Source organism: Vicugna pacos, chromosome 4 (assembly GCF_048564905.1).
Source record: "Vicugna pacos chromosome 4, VicPac4, whole genome shotgun sequence".
Lineage (NCBI taxonomy): Eukaryota > Metazoa > Chordata > Mammalia > Artiodactyla > Camelidae > Vicugna > Vicugna pacos.
Genome location: NC_132990.1, coordinates 14,565,219 through 14,590,332, shown reverse-complemented (window position 1 = coordinate 14,590,332; position 25,114 = coordinate 14,565,219). Strand labels below are relative to the sequence as shown.

The 25,114-nt window shown below is 35.4% G+C and overlaps 1 protein-coding gene and 1 long non-coding RNA gene across 3 annotated transcripts in view; one reads left to right on the top strand and one right to left on the bottom strand.

The window, feature by feature from the left end:
- Positions 1–25,114, bottom strand: part of LINGO2 (leucine rich repeat and Ig domain containing 2) — a 1,052,619-nt gene that overhangs the window by 623,551 nt on the left and 403,954 nt on the right. The window lies entirely within an intron of this gene.
- On the top strand, positions 14,510–17,522 carry LOC140695821 (uncharacterized). Its single transcript, XR_012071645.1, has 2 exons — positions 14,510–14,545; positions 17,271–17,522. It is a non-coding gene; the product is annotated as an uncharacterized lncRNA (long non-coding RNA).

Sequence of the window (25,114 nt, the reverse complement as noted above, 5' to 3'; positions counted from 1 at the left end):
TGCAGGTACTGGGAGCATGGGAACAACAGGTAATTAAGCTGCATTTCCATTACGCAAAAAAAGAGCTTATCTAAAGTCACATGTGAATAAGATTTACAAAAGGAAAGGAAATTTACTAAATGTAGAAGAGCCTTTTCCATTCATTCCAAGCCTGAGAGTCACTTCTCAAATTACAAGTCTCCAAAACAGACTCAGATTGATTTACTGTTTTGCTCACTCACCAATGAATGAATGAATTCATTTCTGAGCATCTAATAGGAATTAGGAAATAATGGGTAATAATACCATGAATGGAGCCTGTTTTCAGTGAGCTTACCATTTAATAGTAAATAAGTAAAATTAATAAAGACTTATAATACTGTGATAGGAGCATTAAGAGTTCATATTTGGGCAGAGATAACGTGTAACTGGAAGCTCAGACTAGGGAATGATTATAGCATGCAAGAGGGACTCATACACACTAGATAGGTAGTAGGAAGCTAGACATCATTAATGCCAAGCCCAAACGCTGTTTAATTAATTAAATGTCTAGTTTCATTGAAAAGAAATTGAGATGAGCTATGGAAACTGGGTTTTGTCCTGTCAGAAACAATATAAGCTTTGAAGCATAAAAGTGACATGATATAAATTTTTATCCCTTGTGATGGTGATTTTGCTTCTATTATTTTTTGGTTGGAGTATCCCTGAGTTTTTATTATTATTATTTTTACTTTATTCTCAAGGGAATATAAAAAGTAATCCACATAATGTATACTTAAGCTTCTGGGATTCAGAAGTGAGATGTCATATTCTCTCAAAATTGCACGAAAACTATCTTTTTTTCTTTCTATTCAAGTCACCTTTTATTCCCAGACTGATTAGAACTCCATGTGAACTCACAAGGCAACTAGAGTGGAAATTCAATTTAAAACCAGAGACCTTGATATAAGATAATGATCCCCAGTTCTGGCCTCATTTCCTCTTCTTCCTGGTGTTCTGTCTAGACTTGCACTCACATTGTCACAGTACCCCAGCATTTCTGGTCAGCATATCTTCTTGGAATGGGTTAGGTATTTTTCACAGTTAGGGTACTGAGTATAACTTCTGAAAATGGAATTTTACTTTACACAATAAAAGCTACTTTGAAAAAGATCTTTTACCTACTGCCTAAGATTTTTTTTCAAAATGTGTTATGAAGAATTCTAGGGTTTTAAGTTTTTTAAAATTGGTACTACCTTTTCCAACCCATAGTTCATTTTATTACCAAAAGTACAGGTTTTTGTTTACAAAAGAAAAAAAATCGAAGTTGCTGTCTTGGAAAAGTGCTGTGAAACACATTTGCTCATATTTAACTGAAGTAGAAATACCATTAAGGAAAATCAAGGTAGCACATCTAATAGAGGGGAAGGAGTCACATTTCATCCTCACCGCAACTCCTGATATACTTTTTATTAAGTGGAATCCACATCATCAAATAAACTGGAAAAGCTAATCAGTTAAAGCAAACAATTAAACTAAAGTCAGGGCACTTCTAATTACTGAAATACTTTATAAGATTTCCCTGACTTTAGATAAGATACGGTGTTATTTCTTATAAAGAATCATACAACTTTTTCTCTAGACCACTTCAAAGCTTGGCTTTAATAACTTAAGCTTAAAAAACACACATGAAATTTGGATGCAAAGTCCTGTCAAAATCAGTTAAGGCTTTATTGATTGAATCACTAATAAAAATTGGTGGAATCTGTATATAAAAGTGTCCCTGTTTATGAACAACTCAGATTCAGAAAGGTACCTTATAAGCTAACGTATCTGTACTGCCAAAGAGACAATACATACATGATCAATGTATATACATTCATGAGAGTTAAAATTCATGGAAATTTAAGGTGTTGATGACATGATTTCTGTCTCTTCACATTTTTTCCTATGATTAAAATTTGTCCAATGATATTTGCATTGTGGCTATTTTATTTTCATTACAAATACATTTATAGTGAGCCACATGTATTATAATAAACCACTGGCACACATCCCTTGTACATCTCTAAATTAGGATTCTTTAATTCCAAACATTATCACACCTTATCAATGGAACTGGAGGCCCCCAAATATTAATGCAGTATTCAATGTTTAATGCTATTCACTCTATTCTTAATTCAGTAACATCTTCTCCAAACCTCTGTAATTTCAAGTCCTTAGGAATTGTGTTCTGTGAGATTTTAGGTCTGAGTATCAAGTAACACATTGATATCCTCCAGATCAAGCTCTTTGACCAACACCCCAAGGCACTATAGTTTTTTTGGTTTTGTTTTCAATAGACTTAACTTTTTAAGAGAAATTTTTGGTTAACAAAAAACTGAGTTAAAAATACAAAATTCCCATATACTCCTTGACTTACCCCACATTCTCCCTCACTATCAACATCTTGCACCAGAGTGGTGTCATTGTTACAATCAGTGAACTTACATAGACACGTTCTCACCTAATGCCCAAACTTTTAAGTTTCTTCTTGATGTTGTTCATTCTATGGGTTTTGACAAATATATAATGATACGAATTTAACAATACGGTATCTTACAGTAGTTTCACAGCCCCCAGAACTGTGCTCTATTATTATCCCTTCCTCCCTGGTAGCACCTGACAACCACTGATCTTTTTATTGTCTCCATAGTTTTGGCTTCTCCAGAATGTCATATAGTTGTAACCATAAAGTATGTAGTTTCTTCAGATTAGCATCTTTCACTTATTAATATGTATTTAAGGTTCCTCTGTCCTGTCGTGGATTGATAATTTACTTATTTTTAACACTGAATGTAATATTCCATTGTCTCGATGTTACCACAGTTTGTTTATCCATTCACCTTCTGAAGGACATCTTGGTTGCTTCCAATTTCTGGTAATTATGAATAGAGCTGCTATAGACCTCTGTGTGCAGGGTTTTCTATGGGCTTTAGTTTTCAACTCATTTAAGTAAATACCAAGGACCACAATTGCTGTCATATGATTAAGATATGTTTTTGTTTTGTAAGAAAGTATCAAACTGGTTTTCAAAAACTTCTCATTCTCTTGACAGTATTTTTCAATTCTAATGAAATTTACTTTATCATTTCTTTCTTTCATGACTCATGCCTTTGATGTGTATCTAAAATGTCATCCTCATACTCAGGTCATCTACATTTTCTCCTATGGTAATTCTAGGAATTTTATAGTTTTACATTTTATATTTAGATCTCTGATCCATTTTGAATTCATCTTTGTGAAAGATATAAGATTTGTGTCTAGATTTATTTTTGTATGTGGATGTACACTTTTGAAGAGACTATCTTTTCTCCATTGTATGTTTTTGTGCCTTCATTGAAGATCAGTTGACTATATTTATATAGGTCTCTTTCTGGGCTTCCCATTCTGCTGCATTCATCTATTTGTGTATTCTTTCATCAGTATCACACAGTCTTGATTATCGTAGGTAAACGGTAAGTCTTGAAGTAAGGTGCTGCCAGTCTTCCAACTTTGTTCTTCTGCTTCCATATTATGCTTGGCTATTTTGGGTTTTTTACCTTCATATATACTTTAGAATCAGTTTGTCAATATCCATCAAAATAACTTGATATTTTGATTGAGATTTTATTGAATCTATAGATCAGGTTAGAAAGAACTGACAATATTGAATCTTCATGTCTGTAAACATGGAATCTCTATTTAGCTGCTTGATTTCATGCATCAGAATTTTGTAGTTTTCCTCATACAGATCCTGCACATATATTGTTTAATATACACCTAAGCATTTTTTGCAACTTTTGCTAGTGTAAACGGCACTAAGTATTTGATTCAAAGTCTACTTGTTCTTTGCTGGTATATAAAAGTCATTTATTTTTATATAATAGCCTTATATCCTGCAATATTGCTATAATCATTTTTATTGTCAATTCTTTTAGATTTTCTACGTAGATGATCAGATTTTCAGCAAAAAAAAAAAGACAGTTTTATTTTTTTTCCTTCTCAGTCTGTATACCTTTCATTTCCTTTTCATTTATTATTGCATTACTAGGACTTCAAGTATAACATTGAAAAAGAGTGGTAAGAGAGGAAATTTGTCTTTTCCCTGATATTAGTGGGAAAGATTCAATTTTCTCATGATTGAGTAGGACAATGGTTGTAGGTTTTCTGTAGATGTTCTTCATTAAATTGAAAAGTCCCCCTCTATTCCAAGTTTGCTGAGGGTTTTTATCATAAATGGGTGTTGGGTTTTGTTTAATGTTTTTTTCTGTATTTGTTGATATAAAATGTGATTCTTCTCTCTCAATCTGTTGCTATATAATAAATTACATTAATTGATTTTTTGAATGGTGAAACTTTCTTGGATTCCTGGGATAAATCCCAACTGGTCATAGTATATAATTCTTTTTACACATCATTGTATTCAATTTACTGTGAATTTGTTAAGAATTTTATATCTATGTTCATTACAGACACCGTTCTGTAATTTTATTTTCTTGTAAACCCTTAGTCTTGGTTTTGGTACTATGTTAATGCTGGCCTCATGAAATGAGTTAGTAATCTTTCTGCTTCTATCTTCTGGAAGAGATTACTGAAAATTGGTATAATTCCTTCCACACGTGCTTGGTAGAACTTACCAGTGAATCCACTTGGGTCTGCCCCTTCCTTTTGGAAGGTTATTAACTACTGATTTAATTTCTTTAATAGATATAGGCCTATTCAGGTTGTCTATTTATTCTTGTAAGACTTTTGGGAGATTGGATCTTTTAATAGGTCCATTTCATCTCGGTTACCAAATTTGCTAACCAAACATTCATAGACTCTATAGTGATGTCCCTTCTTTCATTTCTGGTATTAGTAATTTGTACTGTCTCTCTCTCTTTCTCTTTTTGCTTTGTTGTTTGTTGTTACTGTTTCTTGTTGTCTGCCTGATTAAAATCTTATCAGCTTTACTGATCTTTAAAAAAAAGCTAGCTTTTGATTTTTTTGATTCCCTCTGTTGATTTCCTGTTCTCAATCCCATTGATTTTTCTCTAATTTTTATTATTTATTTCCATCTGTTTACTTCAGATTTAATTTGTTCTTGCTTTTGTAGTTTCCCAAGAAGGAAACTTAGACCACTAGTTTTAAATCTTTCTTCTTTTGTGACATACTCATTCAATGCTATAAACTTCTTTCAATGCACCATTTTTGCTGCACCTTGTAAATTTTGATCAGCTGTATTACCATTTTCATTTAGTTCAAAATATCTTTAAATTCCTCTTGAGATTTCTTTTTGACCCAAATAATATCTAGACATATGTTGTTTATTCTCCATGAATATTGAGATTTACCAGGTGTTTTTCTGTTATTCATTTCTAGTTTAATTCCATTGTGGTCTGGGAGGATACACTGTATGATTTCTATTCTTTTAATTTTGTTAAGGTATGTTCTATGACCCAGACGTGACCCTTCTTGGTGGTGTTCTATATGAACTTGAGAAGAAGGTGTATTCTACTGTTGTTGAGTGAACCCATTTATAGATATCAATTATATCCAGTTGAATGATGATGCTTTTGAGTTCAACTATGTCCTTACTATTTTCTGCCTGATGGAGCAGTCCATTTCTGATTGAAAAGTATTAAGAATTTTATATGATTCACTTTTCTTTTCTTACTTAGTACATCAATTTTATGTCTTTGTTTTTAATCCCTAGTGGTTGCCCTAGAATTTGAAATACACATCTACAACTAATTTAAATCTACTTTCAAGTAAAACTATGCCACTTCACAGGTAATATAAATATCTTATAACAACAAATATTCCTAATTCCTTCCTTGTATCATTTCTGTCATTCAGCTCACTTATATACAAACTACAGTCATCAAATACATTTTGCCATATTTTGAAAAAAAAACTGTCATCTGTTAGCTCAATTAAGAAGAAAAGTAAAAGTTTACATTTTATCTTCACTTCCCCTCTCTCTGCTTACATTGCCCATCTGTTCTTGTACATTGTCTATGTTGTTCATATTAATCATAGATTTTAAAATTCCTGGTCTGATAATTCACACACTCTTGCCATATATGACTCTGGTTCTAATGTTTGCTCAGTTTCTTCAAACTGGGTTTTTGCCTTTCAGTATGGCTTATAGTGTTCTTTTTTTCTTGATAGTCAGACATGCTGTACAAAGTGAAAAGAAGTGCAATACATAGCCCTTATGTAAAGTGGTTTAAGGTGCAGAAGGAGGGGGCGCATTCTATAGGACTGTGGGTAGGTCTCAGTCTTCCAGTGAGCTCATGCTCTCGGACTGTGAACTTCACAGTGCTTCTCAGTCCCACCCATTCTCTTGTAGGTGGGACGGAATACCTCGAGTGGGCTGGAGTTGGTTATTTCCCCTCCCCTGGGTCAGCTGAGTTCTAATAAAACCCCAACAGATTAGGCTTTGGTAAAACAGTGTTTCTTGAGGGCAGGTCTATTTCAAAATCACTATTTTTTCCCCTCCTCCTGCCTGAAGCACAAAGGGATTTTTCTCCAGTCTTCACTGTGGGAATCTGGTAGAGCTCCTGGAGTTAAAACTCATGAAAGTCTGGGGGCCCCTCTCTGATGGGGTCCTCCTGGAGCTTTTAACTCTCAGACTTGTCCCCACTGAGTCTCCAGCAATTCACCAGTTACAGATACTGGGGTTCTCCTACCATAGTACTGGCTCCCAGAGCTTTCTACTCACAGGTTCCTGCTTTAGTAAGTTGTGATTCTCTGTATCTAGCCTGTATGTCTCTCCAATTTTAGAGACAGTGGTTTGCCCTGTGACCTCATTTCTCTGGTAGATCTAAGCAGAGTTGTTGATATTTCAGTTTCTTCAGGTTTCTACTTGTTGCTCAGACACAATTATAACTTCTAAGTTCTTATAAGCTCCACTGAAAATCCAATCTCTGCTTTTTTCAATAAATAAAACTCATTTACAATCTGAGGGCATAAATATTCCCTATCTCATTAATGTTTGTATCTATAACCCCATGTTAGGAAGCATCCATGTATTTTGGCTTTGAAGATATAATAGTTCTTACAGTGTCTCAATGTCAGTCTACTGCTTTTTTCTATTGTCTCATCTACCTTTCTCAAGGTTGGTTTCAAACAGTGCTTCTGAAAACATTAAATGGTCTATGAGTTGAAAAGCAGAGGAGGTTTAGGGGCCCTATAAACAACAAAGACATTGAAATGATCACTCAGATAAGACAAGCACCCAGGGACATTATCAAGCATAAAGATGCATAAGCTGGTTTTAAACTCAGCTTATTCTGATGACAATGGTTTTCATACCCAAGAATGGAGGCATGGAACACAACATTCAAAAATAGTGAATGTTACTAAAAATCAGCCTTTAAAAGATATCTTCTCAAAGAACAAATATAGTTGTCCTGGCAAAACTAGAGGACTTGTTTCAAAATTCCCAGGTAGATTTTCATCAAGTAAAAGTTTAAGTCAAACTTTTGGACCTTTAAAATGGGGCTGATTCTTCTTATCTTCATGATATACACAGTATCCCATATTTTTCCCCCAAATAAACAAATATCTTTCACACTGAAGTCTGTTGAAGAGGGCAACCTGATTCCTTGATGTTCCACAATGTATTTTAGGATACTAGGTTTGTCACCCATGCAGCCCCACACTTCTGTATCTCAGAAGTTTCAGGAAAGATAGCCCTATGTAATGACCCCACTCCACTCTAGGTTAGGGTACTTGACCACATATTCTCAGAGAAACATGCCTCCTTCTTTCATACTATCAATTTGACTTGCAATTATGAATTTATACAGCGTGATGAATTGCTATGAAAAGTTCACAGGTATGGTGACTGTTTTAGCCCACCTTGTATTCCTAAATCCTCAGCACTTGGCAAAGAATGAATTATAAATCAATATTTGTTGGATGAACAAAATAAACATCAATATGTCTTATAAAATTGTTACATCTGCCAGCCAGTTAACCTAGTGGGGCCCTAATGGAATGGAACACATCGATGGGAATAAAGAGAGGCACAGCAGGAGAATGATAAGCACCTAAAGTCAGGCTTCACAATTTTTCCCAAGGTCAATGTTTCCTCAAAGGCCAGTAGATAAGGGCACCAATACCCCAAACAGCCCACAGTTTCTTCCATATTCTCCATCAACCCTCCTGAGATTCTATCAAAGTTAATTTACGTATTCTTATTCCATCTCACTTCCTACTCTGGGGAATTAAAACAAAACAAAACAAAACAAAACAAAACAAAACAAAACAAAACACTGAAATAGACCTTAAGGAGAACTAGGCTAGAATACTGACTGGAGTGAGAGCTGCTCCATTTTTGTCTTGCACTGTCTGTTTCAAATTCCCAAGGGTGGTGACTTGCTCTGCTCAAGTGTCTTGTAATGACCCTGTCCTCCCACTGTCACTCTTCCCAGTCGTGAGGTACTGTCTGGTTTGTTTGGAGGCCTGAGAAATGAATGAATACCTTAGGGGGCTGTATCAGTATTTATTGTCAGGATGGCAAAAGGTGGGAGGAAGAAGTAATGTCGTAAAAACCATCTGTGCTGAGAATTATAAAAGCCAGAAAGGGACTAGCAGGGAGTCCTACATCTATTACCACATGCAAGCCCAATTAAAAGACACGCATTCAGAAAACAGCATCTTGGCAGAATATGCCTCAATGAGAAAATGCTGCAACTGAAATCATACTGAACTTATTCACTGCTAAGTAGAATAAAATGAATGAAAATAAGAAGGCAGGAATAAAAACCTAATGAAATGTTCTCAATATATTTTTAACTTCCTTTATGGCCAATAAACAAAATTCACATTTTTAAGTCAACTAAAGGGAACTGTAAGTAAAACAAAGATTGACAGAAGCTATATGACACTAAGAATAACTACTCCTCTGAACAAGTATTAAAGGTGGCATATAATTTGAAGGCTTATGACACAGGCATTAGTATCTAGAAATATGAAAATATATTTTTAATACACTGAAAAGCTCGGAAAGTGGCTAAAATATGAATGTTTGGAAAATAAAAATAAGTGTGCCTGTTAGGCACGCATCATGTATAGTTGAGGGAGTCACAAGGAAACTCCTTTGTCATCTGATGAACTTTGTATCATGGGGTTGCCCCCTGCAGATGCCACTTCACTGTAACCATTTTCACCTGTCCGCATTAGTGCTTTTCTTTCTCTGTATCCCTGTATGCAGTGATAACAAATTAATTTTTGTGAAAGAATCCAGTATTAAGTGCTTAGGGAAGATTCTTAGTCTAATGGCTAAAAATCTCTGCTTTAGGGTCAACTCTGAGCTTGGATCACATAGCCCTGCACTTAAGAGCTGAGTCTAGCTCTTCTTAGGAGAAGCTATTAATAATTAATTATTATCATTGAGATTGTTTCCTCATCTGTAAAATGATGATAATACTATCTACGCAAGAATTTTGAGGATTTACATACTGTATTTTTTTAACTATAAACCTAAGGTTAATATTTATTTATTTATTTTTAAACATTTTTTATTGATTTCTAATCATTTTACAATGTTGTGTCAAATTCCAGTGTAGAGCACAATTTTTCAGTTATACATAAACATATATATATTCATTGTCATATTTTTTTCTCTGTGAGCTACCATAAGATCTTTTATATATTTCCCTGTGCTATACAGTATAATCTTGTTTATCTATTCTACAGTTTTGAAATCCCAGTCTATCCCTTCCCACCCCCCACCCCCTTGGCAACCACAAGTTTGTATTCTATGTCTATGAGTCTATATCTGTTTTGTATTTATGCTTTGTTTGTTTGTTTGTTTGTTTGTTTAGATTCCAACATATGAGTGATCTCATATGGTATTTTTCTTTCTCTTTCTGGCTTACTTTACTTAGAATGACATTCTCCAGCAGCATCCATGTTGCTGCAAATGGCGTTATGTTGTTGGTTTTTATGGCTGAATAGTATTCCACTGTATAAATATACAACCTCTTCTTTATCCAGTCATCTGTTGCGGGACATTTAGGCTGCTTCCATGTCTTGGCTATTGTGAATAGTGCTGCTATGAACATTGGGGTGCTGGTTTCATTTTGAAGTAGGGTTCCTTCTGGATATATGCCTAGGAGCGGGATTCCTGGGTCATATGGTAAATTCATTCTTGTCTTTTGAGGAATCTCCAGACTGTTTTCCACAGTGGCTGCACCAAACTGCATTCCCACCAGCAGTGTAGGAGGGTTCCCTTTTCTCCACAGCCTCTCCAGCATTTGTCATTTGTGGATTTTTGAATGATGACCATTCTGACTGGTGTGAGGTGATACCTCATTGTAGTTTTGATTTGCATTTCTCTGATAATTAGTGATATTGAGCATTTTTTCATGTGCTTATTGATCATTTGTATGTCTTCCTTGGAGAATTGCTTGTTTAGGTCTTCTGCGCATTTTTGGATTGGGTTGTTTGTTTTTTTCTTATTAAGTCGTATGAGTTGCTTATATATTCTGGAGATCAAGCCTCTGTCGGTTTCATTTGCAAAATTTTCTCCCATTCCATAGGTTGTCTTCTTGTTTTACTGGTTTCCTTTGCTGTGCAGAAGCTTGTAAGTTTCATTAGGTTCCATTTGTTTATTCTTGCTTTTATTTCTATTGCTTGAGTAGACTGTTCTAGGAGAAAATTTTTGAAATGTATGTCAGATAATGTTTTGCCTATATTTTCTTCTAGGAAGTTTATTGTATCTTGTCTTATGTTTAAGTCTTTGATCCATTTTTGAGTTTATTTTTGTGTATGGTGTAAAGAAGTGTTCTAGCTTCATTGCTTTACATGCTGCTGTCCAGTTTTCCCCACACCATTTGCTGAAGAGACTGTCTCTATTCCATTGTATATTCTTGCCTCCTTTGTCGAAGATGAGTTGACCAAAAGTTTGTGGGTTCATTTCTGGGCTCTTTATTCTGTTCCATTGGTCTGTATGTCTGTTTTTGTACCAATACCATGCTATCTTGATGACTGTAGCTCTATAGTACTGTCTGAAGTCTGGGTGAGTTATTCCTCCACCCTTTTTCTTTCTCTTCAGTAATGCTTTGGCAATTCTAGGTCTTTGATAGTTCCATATAAATTTTACTATGATTTGTTCTAGTTCTGTGAAATATGTCCTGGGTAATTTGATAGGGATTGCATCAAATCTGTAGATTGCCTTGGGCAGTGTGACCATTTTAACAATATTGACTCTCCCAATTCAAGAGCATGGGATATCTTTCCATTTTTTTAAGTCTTTAATTTCCTTCATCATTGGTTTATAGTTTTCTGTGTATAATTCTTTCACTTCCTTGGTTAGATTTATTACTAGGTATTTTATTACTTTGGGTGCTATTTTAAAGGGGATTGTCTCTTTACTTTCTTTTTCTGTTGATTCATTGTTAGTGTAAAGAAATGCAACTGATTTTTGAACATACTGTATTTTAAATAGAGTGCTTAGCTCTGAGTCTGACACGTTGTAAATGTTCAGTACTTCCTCTCATGAGCCACATTACTATCCTCTGAACCACCTAAACCCTACATGCTCACTTAACAGTAAAAGGAGCAATGGTTTCAAAGAGAACTGGTAGGCGTTTAAATATGCATCCTCGAGGAATTAATATAAAAAAGGTGAAAAGACCATGGGACAGGGCATGACTTAAGTGTGGAGTAACAGCTTGGAGTTAAAAGAGTAGTGAAGGATTGCCTCTAGAGTCAAAATTTCTAGGTTCAAATACAGGCTCCTGCAGTAACTGATCTTGTTTTTGTTTTGTTTTGTTTTTTTTAACTACTCTAAGCCTTAATTTCCTTTCCTGGGGATAAAAAACTAACACATGGAGATTTTATAAAGACTAAATGCGTCTATGACTCAAAAGCACTTAGTACAATGACTGCCCCAGTAGAAGTGACAAAAACTAACTCATATATGCAGGAGGGAATGAGTCCACTAAAGAACACCTGTACCTATAATGGGTCTGGGCTAGAGACCGTGTTCTCTTCCTTGTTGGGAAACAAAGATGCAAGGACAATGAAAGCTGCTTTTCCACTGAATTATAGCAGCATAGCATCCAGGAAGTCTAGCATTTATAACAAAAAAGATTTAAGAAATGGTCTATTTCACTTTCCACAGAGAGAGCCAAGTAAATATCAGCAAGCTAATGAAGTGAAGAGGAGTGAAACTGGTGTGAGAGGTTGGAAACAGAAATGATGAATGGTTGTGACATCTAATAATTTAAAATCTAACCTAGTAAATCATTAGTGATAAATTTATATCCTAATAACATGATGATTTTAAGTGGGAGATAAATGATTGATATTTTAAGAAATTTATCTTAAATTCAGCATTACCACCCATTCCATTTGGAGTATAATGAATTTGAAAATATGTGTGTACACATAAAAAACCTGAGTCTAAGTGTAATCATACCAAATATATAGACATTCTATTAACTAGGACATCATTTTACAAAGTATTTTGGGAGCCAACAATGGTTCTTTGCATTTTGTTGTTTCTCCTCAACATTGACTAGAAGCTCAGAATCTGAATCCGGAATATCTGAGATTCAATCTCAGATCCAGCGTCTTACCAGACAAGTTACCTAAATTCTCTGAACTTCATTTATCCCATTTATAAAATGCATATAGTAAACAGTACCTACTTCAGATGAATGAAATAAAGATTAAATGACCTATATACGTTAAGCACTTAGAATAGGGCTTTGCACATGCTAAGAGCTGAATTAATATTAGATGCTATTTTTAATTCCAATTTTTTATTCTTGCTTAAGTACAAGATTCTTGTACTTAATGAAAGATTTTTTTAAAAAAGTAAAAATCTAAGGGTTTTAAACAAGCAGCAAACATTTTTTATTGCATGTGTTTGGCTTAAACATGGATAAGAAATACTACAGAAATTAAAGAGAAATAGTATTACAACCACAATTACTCTTACTACCTTGATAATTATTTTTAGACAATTTTATTTTTAATTTGGTTTATTTGATTATAAACATCTCAATTATGGCATTTCTATACACATACACATATCTGCATGTAAATAAAACTAAAAGTTATAAATACAATTTTGCCACATATTGACTTTCTATTGATAGCTCATATAGCAGAGACTACTGTCTAATCACTAAACTGCTTCTTCCTTACTGTCAAGCAACTAGACCTCTATTTTTCCTCCTTATTTGTAATTAGTTATGATCATGTGATTATTCTAGCCAATAGAATGAAAGCAAAAGTGACATGTACCACTTGGATCCTAAATTCTTCCATGCTCTTTCCACCTGACTGACAAGTCGGTATTTCTGTATTTGCTTTCTATTATTTCCAACAGGGTTATTTCCTTTGCTCTTCTGTATTATATATGGTATTCTCCATCGGAAGGTTTGGGTTTTGGATAGGGTGGTAGTGCTACATAAGGGCTTCTCTTTTTTGGGGGGCAGGGGGTGGTGGTGTCAGGGACAGCAAAGGAGAACACTACTCAGAAGACAGTGAGTGTCATAACTAAGACAGTAAAGAAAGCTCACCACATTCAACCTGGGTTTGATTGGACTCATTGTGTCACAAAGCTGTTCCACAATTTTATTGTTTTACTATGCTGTGGCAACTGAAATAGCCAAATCTTTAATAATAAAAATACATCTTCAATTATAGCCATTCATATCTTCTATATCTCACCATCCTCCACAAACTTTATCATTTCATGCCAACAGTGGCACTGATCCCAGCAGGATTCCATCATCATCATCATCATCATCATCATCATCACCATCACCATCACCACCACCATCATTGGTGCTTGGGTTACTTTCCAAGCACATCTCAGGTTAAGGATGCAGCCAGAGACATCGCACTAGATCTGCCAGTTGCTCTGTAACAAGCAGCGTTTTCACATTGCCTCACAGACAGCCTGAGGGTCACAATATTTTTATAAACCTCAGAGGGGCCCTGGGAGTCGCACAATGAAGTTGGAAGAGCCTCTTCAGCCTGATTCCATATATTGCTGAATAGAGCAAAATTCCTTCTACCATCAATAAGGAACAGCTGTTTTTGTCTTTTTTTGAGCAAAATATAATCTTCCACTAAATGAAGCTTGAGTTTCAGATTCTTCTCTAGTGTAACAGCTAGCATTATCTAACTGATACAATTATTTTTTCATGGTGTTTATGGTTTCAATAAGTTAGAATCACTAGAAAATACTCTATTAGTTCTAAAACAAAACACTTTATTAGAGATGCTCAAACATTTCATGGTTACTATGTATGCATTCTACTTTATGGTAGAAATTCAAATTCTAACCTTATGGTTCTATAGCATTAGTCATCCAGAAAATGTTTTTAAAAGAATAATACATACAAATAAAAGAATGAATTTAAGGACTTCTCAAATTTGGGAGGGGGGCATTCAGTTTAATCAAACTATGGATCTATCTATATCCTTTATATTTTTATAGCTTAAACTGCTTAGAATGTGGGTCTCAGTCAATAATTCTAGAATCCTCTATCCTGACTAAAGAAAGAATTTAAGAGGACTCCAACTCAAGACTGCAAGAACATTTGGACTGGTGATGTATTTTTCCAATTACTGCTTTCAGTGTTTGCTGTCTATGAACACATTGAAGCTGTTTAGGATATATTATTCTAGTAAATGAGCAGGCTGTTCCCACACATTAAATTCCTGTTCCTGTGTAGACTGTAAAATGCAATACCTTTATCTATTTTGTGCTGGAATTAAAAATCCATATCACAAATTCTTAGAAAATAAAGCATTATCTTTTCCTGGAAAATGTCATATATATATGAGCATATATATATATTATCAGAAAAGTACTGAATTATAACCATTATTTTTCTGGTAATGTAGCTAAGATCAATTTATTCTGCAACATACACCTATAATGTTTGTAAAGGAATTGGAGAAGGCAAGGGAACCAGGAGCCAATGGAAAAATGAGGAAAATATTTCTGAGCTGTGAGTCAGGAAAAAAGTTGGTGGTGGAGCTGTCAGAGTGAACAAATAGGTTTTAAGTAAAACCAGAAGGCCATTCTTCTAGATTTCCCATTTTATATGTTTGTCTGTAGGACAAATGTTATGCTGTTTTATAATTTAAGATTTCCCCTATGATTATTAATACTTACATTAAACAGACATGCCATTTGTCTGGAAAGGATTCTTGCAGATTTGTTTGGCAGCAGTTGAAGAATGAATTAGATGACAGAAAGGAAAAACTACAGGCAACTCTGGTTTTAATTTACACAAAAGAAACCTGCCTGTACTAGGCTTGTTGTCAGTAGGAAGGGAAAGGAAATTAAGTGAATCCTGAAGATTTTTCCAATAAATAAATGTTTGGGCCAAGCTGAATTTGAGGTGTTCCAATTGAGAGTCTAACAACAAAAATAACAGTGATAATAAAATGGGTTACCATGTCTTCATGCTTGCATTTTGTAAGATGAATCTTGTGCATGACTCTAGACTACACTATGAGTCTGAGGGCAATGAATAAGTCTTTTACCTGAAGTGGATATACCATTCTCCTACTGTTGAACACTTAATTTGCCTTCAAAATTTTTCCAGTAATAAAAACAACAACAACAACAACAACAACAACATGATAGCAACAACAAATCCTCTTGACAATCCTTATGACTTCTTCCGTGTTACATTACTTTTAGAATCAATTCTCAAAATAGTCCTATTTTTTGTAAAGAGAAAAGAAAGAAACAAAGAAGTGGAGAATTTGAAGGAAAGAAATGGTGTTATGTGTTTAAAAGCAATAGCACTGGGGAATATAGATGGTAAAGAGTCTCAAATCTTCACACTGAGTAAACTTTCTGGCAAGGGGACAGGGAAAGTAATGTTGTTAAGAGGCCTATCCTGACAACAGACATATCTCAGACTCAGATTTGTGTGTGCCAGGCCCTGAGAAACACATTGAAAAGAAGCCAACATGGGATCAGATTATCTGTCACAAAGTTTCCATTAAAACAAAGTTAAAGTAGAAACAAAAGAGAAACAGATTTTACCACGTATTTTGTACACTCTGATTTGGTTCTTAATATTATGTTCTTTGAGGATGGAAACTGTTCTGTTTATCACTGTCCAAAGCACTTAGGATAAAGTCATTATCTAGTAGATAGCTTTATATATTATATATATATATATTCATATATATATAGTTTATGTGTGTGTGTATATATATGATTCTCATAGTCATTTTCAGGACGGTCTATCAAACTAAAATTCTTAACTCTCTAAGTGTTTGCTATCAAATTATGTCAAAGGAATCAGACAGACTCATGTTATTAAACTTAGGGCATCATTCGAGGTTTGCTGTTGTAAATTAACTATCCATTTACTTAGTTAAAGACTATATCTAGAAATTCCTGATGGATTTTAAAATAATAAAGCTTATCTAAATGAGGTATCATAATATAAATATATTTTGTAGAATAAAATCTGGTGTCAAATTACACACAATAGTACTGAAAGTTAAAGGCTATGAAAAATGACCAAGGAGTCACCATGAGACAAAAAAAACTGCTTTTTATAAAATTGCTAACATGAGACCCCCAAGTAGGTGAAGGCTCCATCAAGTTCATAAAATTATCTGAAGAATTAAATTCTAGACAGAAGCTCTCATAGGATTGTAGACTAAATGCTGCTTTGACCCTGTTGTCCGGTATCAAAGGAGCCATTTAACTTGGAGAAGCTGGCTCATCAGCAGTTTAAAGAGGCCCGGGGCACTCAGCTCAGCTCAAGCTAGGGGAGAATTACAGGATTTATTTCCTATGAACACAACTTGATTAAAGTGACTCTCATCTGAAATGTGAAAAAAGATACGGGGAGCTTCTTAAGTGTTATTAAGGTCCAGGGAAAGGATTGAAATCAATGGCTTGCATTAGGTAGGGTTGAAGTGGGTGGAGAGATGAAGAGAAAATTACAATAACTCTTACGAAATTTTGGAACACAATCTACAGGGAAACAGTGAAGACAAAGGCCTTAGGGAGATTCAACCCTGTCTTTCTCTCACACACAAATGTACACAGAGTCATAATTTCATCCTTATAAACAATTCCAGTAAATTCATAGATACACATAGAAAATTGATTGTAGACAGAATTTTTTCCCACTAAAGACTATGATGTAGGCAAGGATCTTGGGAATCCATCCTTTCTGCCTCTTTCACTTACCCCACTTACACAGTGCTCAGTGTTTTGTTGTTGTTGTTGTTGTTTGTTTGTTTTGTTTTGTTTTTGTTTGTTTTACTACTTCTTACATTTATTTTTTCAGGTGCTGGACCTGTCAACTTCTGTCATGAAAACCTACTACTCGGTTATCTTCCAATTTCCTATGTGATGGCCGATACATATTATGAACTGATTCAAAATGAGAGGATAATGGCCATACAAGTTCAAAGAGTACTTATTGGGTACCCAGTTTTCACAGGACAATATGCCAAGGCTGTGGGGATTAAAAGATGAAGCACTGTCCTTGAGAAACATATAATCTTTTTAAATAAAGAGAATACAAGGAAGACGATGACCAACATTGTAACAGAGATATGAAAGACAGAAAGCTAGACAGATTTTGACAAAGAACACTATGGAAATCTTCATGGAGGAGGTGACAGTCAAGAAGATGCTTTTATTATTTAAGCACAAAGAAAGGAAAACTGTGGGACATTAAAGTGGTAGATGAATTCTAGTTAAGGTCATAAATTACCTGAACAATATGCCCAATGTTTTTTCCATTTGTTTGAAACAGAGCTCAAATATCAAATGACCCAGTTCAAGGCTAGACACCTTGCAGTCCTAAGACAATAGGGAAAACAGCCTGAGTTTCCCAAGCAGACCTCTAATCATATGACATGTATGTGTCGAATATATGCTACATACACTTCTGGCTTTTATTTTCCTCTCCAGCCTGACTCTGCTATCATATCAGGCAACTTATATTGCACCCCTGAACCCATCCTATTCTAAATATTCACTCCATAATTTATTTCCTTCCTTCTCTCCTTTATCACATCCTGATTTAGCCACCTCTCTGAAACCCTATCTTTGATTTTAACCTCTTGCAACATTCCACATCCGCTAACTTCCACTAAATACTCTGACTTTTCGCAGAACCTCCACATGTTCCTAGGCTAAATGTGTCTTAATTTTATTTCTTTTTCTATTTAGGCTACTCAGCTATCTCAGGACACTATTACCAGCATATTTAACTCACTGGCCTTTGTCCTTTGCTTCAGCTTTGCTGACAATCTGCAAACAAATCAGTCTGCCTTCTTTCTCTACTCTCCCTGATGAGCTAACTGGTGCTGCTTAAAAAAAAAAAAACAGAATACTCTGCTAATTGTTATCATTATAAATTTATGATCTCCACCCTCTGCTGAGTCTTCGGCACTGTTTTGCATCAGAGCCCTCAACACGCTTCTTTCTAGGCACATTCAGAGGCTTCCACCCTCAAAAGCTAATCTCATCATCTGCTTTACAGAAAACAACAGAGACCATCAGATGTGAACTCCTAAAATTTCATCCCTCCCACTTTTAAATATACAATTAATTCTCTCCCTGCTGTCATGGAGGAGTAGGAGTCTCAGAATCTCAAGGTTAATTTCACTCTTTCTCTTCTCATTTACAAGCATGCACCTCAATTCCTACCCGTTTGTATCTTCAAGCTCTTCTCTCTTAGCATATTCTCTTCCACAAGCAACATGTTCAACATTTCCTAAACCTTCCCTAAATTAACTTCCTTCCCTGAAGGAAACAAGTGTCTTCTCTCTCCTGGGTGACCTACTTTAAACGTTTCTTACCAGCAGGAACCACTTCCTCCCCATTTCACACCTCACCCTAATTCACATTCTGCCCTGGTAAGGGCAGTCGCTCTTACCAAACTCCTCAGTGGCCAAGTCAGCTGAGCATTCTCAGTCCTTCTATTCGACTGTCTGTGGCATCTGGATAGTCCCTCTTTGTTCAAGTACTCCTACCCCTTTTCAGTTTACCCTACCTTACTGACATTTTTGTTTCCTTCCCTTTTTATTTTTTACTTTTTTCCTTATTGATCATTCCTCTTCTCATATTTCACTTTCTAGGAAATCTCCTCTGCTTTAAAAAAAACTCTATGCAAAAATTCAAAAGAGACCACACCTCCAAGATTCAGTCCACAGCTTTTACTGCTCATTAAACAGCAGGAATCAGCCCCAGGAATCTAGATATGTCCCAAGCCTGAACTGGCATTTTCTCTCATTGATCTCTTTCTCCAGCCCAACAAAATATTGATTAATTGCATAAACTCAAAGTAATTTTCAAAGTTTCCTACTTCCTCATCCTTCCATACCTCATCAGTAACAAATCTTAGTGAGTCTACCTCATCAGGACAGATAATCTCCTGTCTGAATCACTGCGGTATCAATATGGGTTATTTTTTCCCATTCCAAACCATTTTCCACATTGTCACTGAAGTTATTTTCTTCAAAAATGCAAAGCACATTCAGGTCACTCTCCTATTGCCGTACTACGACTAACAAACAAACGGCTGCACAATTAAGGCCAAACTTAATTGGACCTATGGAGGCCTGGCTGCAATGACCAAGCACCTCATCTTTTCCCATAGTCATTCTTACTGTTTGTCACAGACTCACTCTCTGCTTTAGAGGCACAATCATGTCTCATCTTGAGCTGCACAGACACTTAAAGCTTTTTCTGGAATCCACGCCTTTGTACACATTACTTATCATGCTCTTCCTCTCTACATTCAAGGCTCATGTCAAAGGTCTTTTGGTAAAGACTTCCTAAATCCCTTTACACATTACAACGGTTTGTTTTTCACAATGGTCACTAGCCTGTGAATCCCTGAGTGCAGTTCATATTTATATATCTTTATCATGTCTCTCTTCCCCAATTCTCCCACTGAGAATGCCTTGGGACCCCAGCATGTAAAAATTTCCTGTCCCTTGAGTACTAAATACATGCAGTCACATAATTACAATTCAAGGGAAAAAATGTAGAAGGGACATTCCTTGGCCTTATTGAGATCTGAACAAATCCTAGAGAAACCTAACTCTTCAAGAATAAATCCATTTTTCTTTTTTATCATTCTAAACGTAACGGCATCAGTGTTATCAGGAAGACTGGAATCTGTGTGGTCTCTTCAACAGAAGATGGCATGCCTTATCTTGTGTGCCTTTCCACGCAAAATGCATTAAAATAAGCATAGGCCTTCACAGCACTGTCTGTCTTCTTATGTGGAATGCAACTTAGATCTGTCTGGAGGGACCACTGCAGCATCGTCTCTTAGGAAGAGGGCCTGTACACTGCTATGTCCTCACACCTGAGCCCTGAGGAGGTAGACTATTGCCTGTTAAGATGGACAGATACATATATATTTCATTTTTTCACCAATGTCTAACCTGAGAGCTTATTTTAAAAGTTAAGAGTTTGTTCATTATGTGTAGAACTTTTTACTATTACACATGTTAAAGACAGCATTATACTATAGATAAGTGGCAGATAGATAGATAGATAAACAGATAGATGAATAGATTAAAAAAATCAGAAAATCTTCATGAGGGAAAACAATAAAAGCCAAATAGCTCAAATATCTTCAATTTTATATTCTCATGTGTTGAAAAAATGAGTTTCTGTGCAATGGGAAAGTACCCATAAATATGGGATATATTTCTTGCCTTCATTGAGTTGATGACCTAATTAGAAAAGTAAGCCATAAAGGTGTGAAAAGTGAAATAACATAACTTAAACATAGACCAAAAGAAATATTGCAAATCAGCTCATTGTTAATGATGAAGTAAATATGTGCAAGCAATAAATGCTGCAGGAATTCATGGAAGGAAAAAAGATACCTTCCTTTGGGATATTGAGAGAAAGTTTTTTTAGACTATGCATTTGGAAATATAAAGGTATTTTTCTTTGACCTGAAGGAAGACCCTGAGCTGTATCCAAGACCAAATCTGTGTAATTACAAAGAGCTCAGTTTACACTGTTTTCTTACAAATTTCAAAATTGTACTGCTCTTTGGGTAGTCACTCCCACCATGAATCAGAAGTAAAGCAGTTAAAAAGTTCAGTCAGTGGTACTTTTTTTCTGTGCAACTGAAGACAGTCTTAAAGAGAGAGAGTAGGTTTTCCTGACAGTGTCAATCCCAAAGGAAAAAAATGACATATCAAAGTTAAAACAGAGAATTACAAATGATTCTGAAATAGAGAACGCTCAGAATGGGAAAATCCCTTTTTCCTCCGCGATTTGAAGGGCACTAGATCCCAACCATCAGGAGAGCACTGAGGATGTGATATGCCTTTTCTGCTGACTGCTATCTTCTCTGGCCAAGTATAATCCTGTCACTGTGGGGCCCAACAGGACTCTGCCCTTGCCAGCTCTGAGATAAGCACTTTCACCTATTCTCTGCCCGGGAGGCAGAGGCAGTGCTCTTACAGCTTTGAGCTGAAGCCAGCACAGCCAGGGAGCTCTGATGTCATCCTCTGGCTGCTTATCACATGATTAAGCCTGTAGTTCTTACCATGGTTAGGCATTAGAATCAGCTGAGAGCTTTTGAAAAATACTGATGTCTTGGCCCCACTTGAAACAAGTAAATCATAATCTCTGGTGATGGACTCTTTTAAAAGCTACCCAGGTGATTCTACCATGCACCAGGGTTATTAAACACTATATTAGACCAGTGCTTCTTAAACTTTAATGTACATGTGAATGACCTGTTATAATGTTATAACATATAATGTTATATATATATAATGTTGTTATAATGCAGATTCTGACCCAGTAAGTCTGGGGTAAAACCTGAGATTATGCATTTTTAATAAGCTCCCCAGTGATGCTGATGGCTACTGAGCTGAGATCATTGTGGTCTGCAAATCTTTTTACACTTCCTTTTAAAAAAATCAACAAAATTATGGCAGAGTTATTTTAAAAGTCCTGAATCCCCCTTCAAGAGATTCTGATTTTTCTCCATGAAGTGTTTTCTATATAAATCTGGAATAAAAAAAAAATACTCAGATGATGTTGACACTATCCTGCAACCCTGGTTTACACAAGAAACTCCTGCCTCAAGGTGAGCAAGGGAAGTGCCACCTGCCTTGAAAACTACCCCTTGGTGAGGGTGCTTTCTCACAGTGGAGGGTTTGTTCTTTGCTAGGCATCATGAAAGACTGATGGTAAGCTGGGCCAGTGTAAGAACAGAATTATTGAACTCCATCAAGGCTGGTTTCTCCTAGAATATTTCAAACATCAACCATATCATCAAAGCAGCCCTGATGGTTCAGTGAATTAAACAGAAACTACTGCCACTCATAGGAGACTCCTACAGGTAATCTTCCAGAGGTAAGCCAATCTTAGCATATATCCATTTCCTCTCTAATAGAGAGAAGGTATTACACTTAAGTTGGAATTGGCCACAAAAAAAAAAGAATTATCTTAAAAACTAGTTTTTAGTCTGATGAATAATTATACACCCTTCTTAGAGAAATTATTAAATAAGACAGAAGATTTAGCTTAAGAGAGAGCTTCATATAGAAAAAAAGGAAAAGGTCAAGAGCCATCCTAAAGCAAGAATAACCATGAAGCCCACGTTGAAACAAAACCAATAAGCTTTTCTTTTCCTCTAATGACAGTGGCAATAAAATGCAGTATGCTCTATTTGTATTTTAGGTGTGTATTATGCACATATATGTAAATATATGCACAAACAAATACACAGAGAGAAAGAAGATAAATTAAGACTAACTTCACTCCTTCAAGTAATTGTTGACCTCAGGCTCAGAGATAAGATCTAATTCTAGCTCTGCGGACCCTGGGCCTCAGCTCTCTTATCTGAAAGACGAAGGAGTTGGGCTGCATAGTAATATCAGCAACTCCTTCTGGAGTACTTATTATGCCAACTACTGGGTTAAATCCTGAGCACATCATTAATCCTCTTTACGCCCCTACGAGACACAGTATGTTGCACCTGCTTTTGCAGATGAGGGAAGAGATGGCATCAAGAGTGATGTTTATTGTCCAAGGGTAAAAATGATAAATTAGACTTATTCCCTGCCCTAGATGAGCCTTCCATAGGTCATTCATTCAGCAACCTGTACTGACTCTGCATTCACACACTTGAAATTAAGATTGCAAGACAAGCCTGTGGATTCCAGAGCTGGTGCACTTAACACAGATCTTTCAACCCTTGGGAATGAAACCAAAACTGACCTGGATGAAACTTTCTGATCACTCCATCACAGGGGAGGACCCACTCAAACAGGTAAGAGCACATGAGAGAGGCAAGAACCAATCAATTTGGAAAAATGTTCCCCTCTTCGGACCAATATTAGCAAATACAGATGCTGTGGGTTGGGAGGATTAAGGACAAGAGATACTTGAGAAGGAAAAGCTTACAAACAGAACACATGTTGTGGAATTTTCCTTAAACCTAACTTTTTACAAAGGTAATCAGGTAATCTTAAGTTTGGGAGTCATCCAGATCCAGAAAGATAACCTTTTAAGAAACAGAAATCGTTTCCAGCCCAGGGCTCAAAAACTACAAAAAAGAGACAGATTAGCTCAATGGTAAAGACTCAAAAGGTTCTCGGGTAAAAAGAAAGGATTCTAAAGAGCACACACCTTACAATACTTGGGAGCAAATAGTAGCTTAGACAGATCTATCATCAATTCAATATAAATAATCAGAAAGGATGGAGAAAATTTATGAAATGAAAACAAGAGAAGAAAATAAACCTACACCTGAAAAGAAAAATCAAAAGCATATTTTTTAGATAAATACTCCATGAAGCAGAAGAACGTTTTTGAAGGCAACAGTTTCACTTGCTCCAGAAAATAAGAAATAACATGGGCTCAGTGAACACAAAACCAAAAAATATACATAGTACACATATTTATGTACTTCTGTCTCATCTACAAATAATATGAAAAAAACAAGAAAAAAGTTTGCTAGAGTTAAAAATAAACAAACTTGTAATTAAAAATAATTAGAAATAATAATAAAGTATAGAATCAACCTTGGAAAAATTAAAATACAGCAGTGGAACAGACTGAGCAAACCACGCAGAAACACAAAGGAAATATTTACAAAGATTAAAGACAGATAGGAGAGAAGATGTTCAACATAATGAAAAGGCAATGAATATACACTATATTGCATTTTTTAAAATTCTTAAATGAAAGAGAATTATCCATTATATAACAGGAAAAATATCCACAAAGATGATAGCTCATCTTAAACCAAAAGACAATCTTAATCCATTGAGTAAAAGAGTTTACTGTGAACCAGGAAAAAAAATAGCCTTCGACAACATGGGCGTAATAAACACTGGATTGCAAAGATAAGGAAAGGAAACACAAATAAGAGAAGACATAAAGATCAAACACTTCTGTTATATGAAAGTGATAAAAATCACATATTAAAAAGAAAAAAAGCCTCTTAGGTTCAAGCAGATGAAAAGAAGCACACATTTAAATAAAGGAAACTTGAAAATTAAAATAAAAAAAACTTTAAAATGATATTACACAATTAAAAAATTGTGTGTGTGTTGAGATATTTCATCAGAATAAAATCCAAGATCGTAAGCACTGAAATAACAGAGTTGGATTTTTGCTTGCGCATTTGTTGTTTCAGAAAGGTATAATTTGATTTAGGAGTGTCACAACCTGTTTACTTCAAACAATACGTGTGCCAACGTATTTATATACAGGAAGGGGCATCATTTCTTGGTTCTAGTTTCATTGCTTCATGGGGCATTAGTCTTTTCTAAAACTGAGTCTTGACTTTACCAGACAATGAGCAATCATCTTGCTCCTCATGAAGTGGTGCTGCTTTTCAGACAAAATGTTGTGATCACAGTGTCCCTGTTTTTTTTTTTTATTTCACAGCAGTGTTTGTGAGTTAATTTAAGTATTTCATTATTTTGCCCTTATTGCTTTATAAAAATGAGTAGAAAATGGCAAAAAGAACATGTTAACATCAATTTTCATATAATCAAAACCAAGATGGCTTGCTGAAGTGAGGTTACAGAGAAAATTACAAATTACAAAATGTAGAAAGAGTGCAATTTGCATTTTCTGACCACAATAGGATACATCTAAATTTAATAATAAAACCTCAGCAGA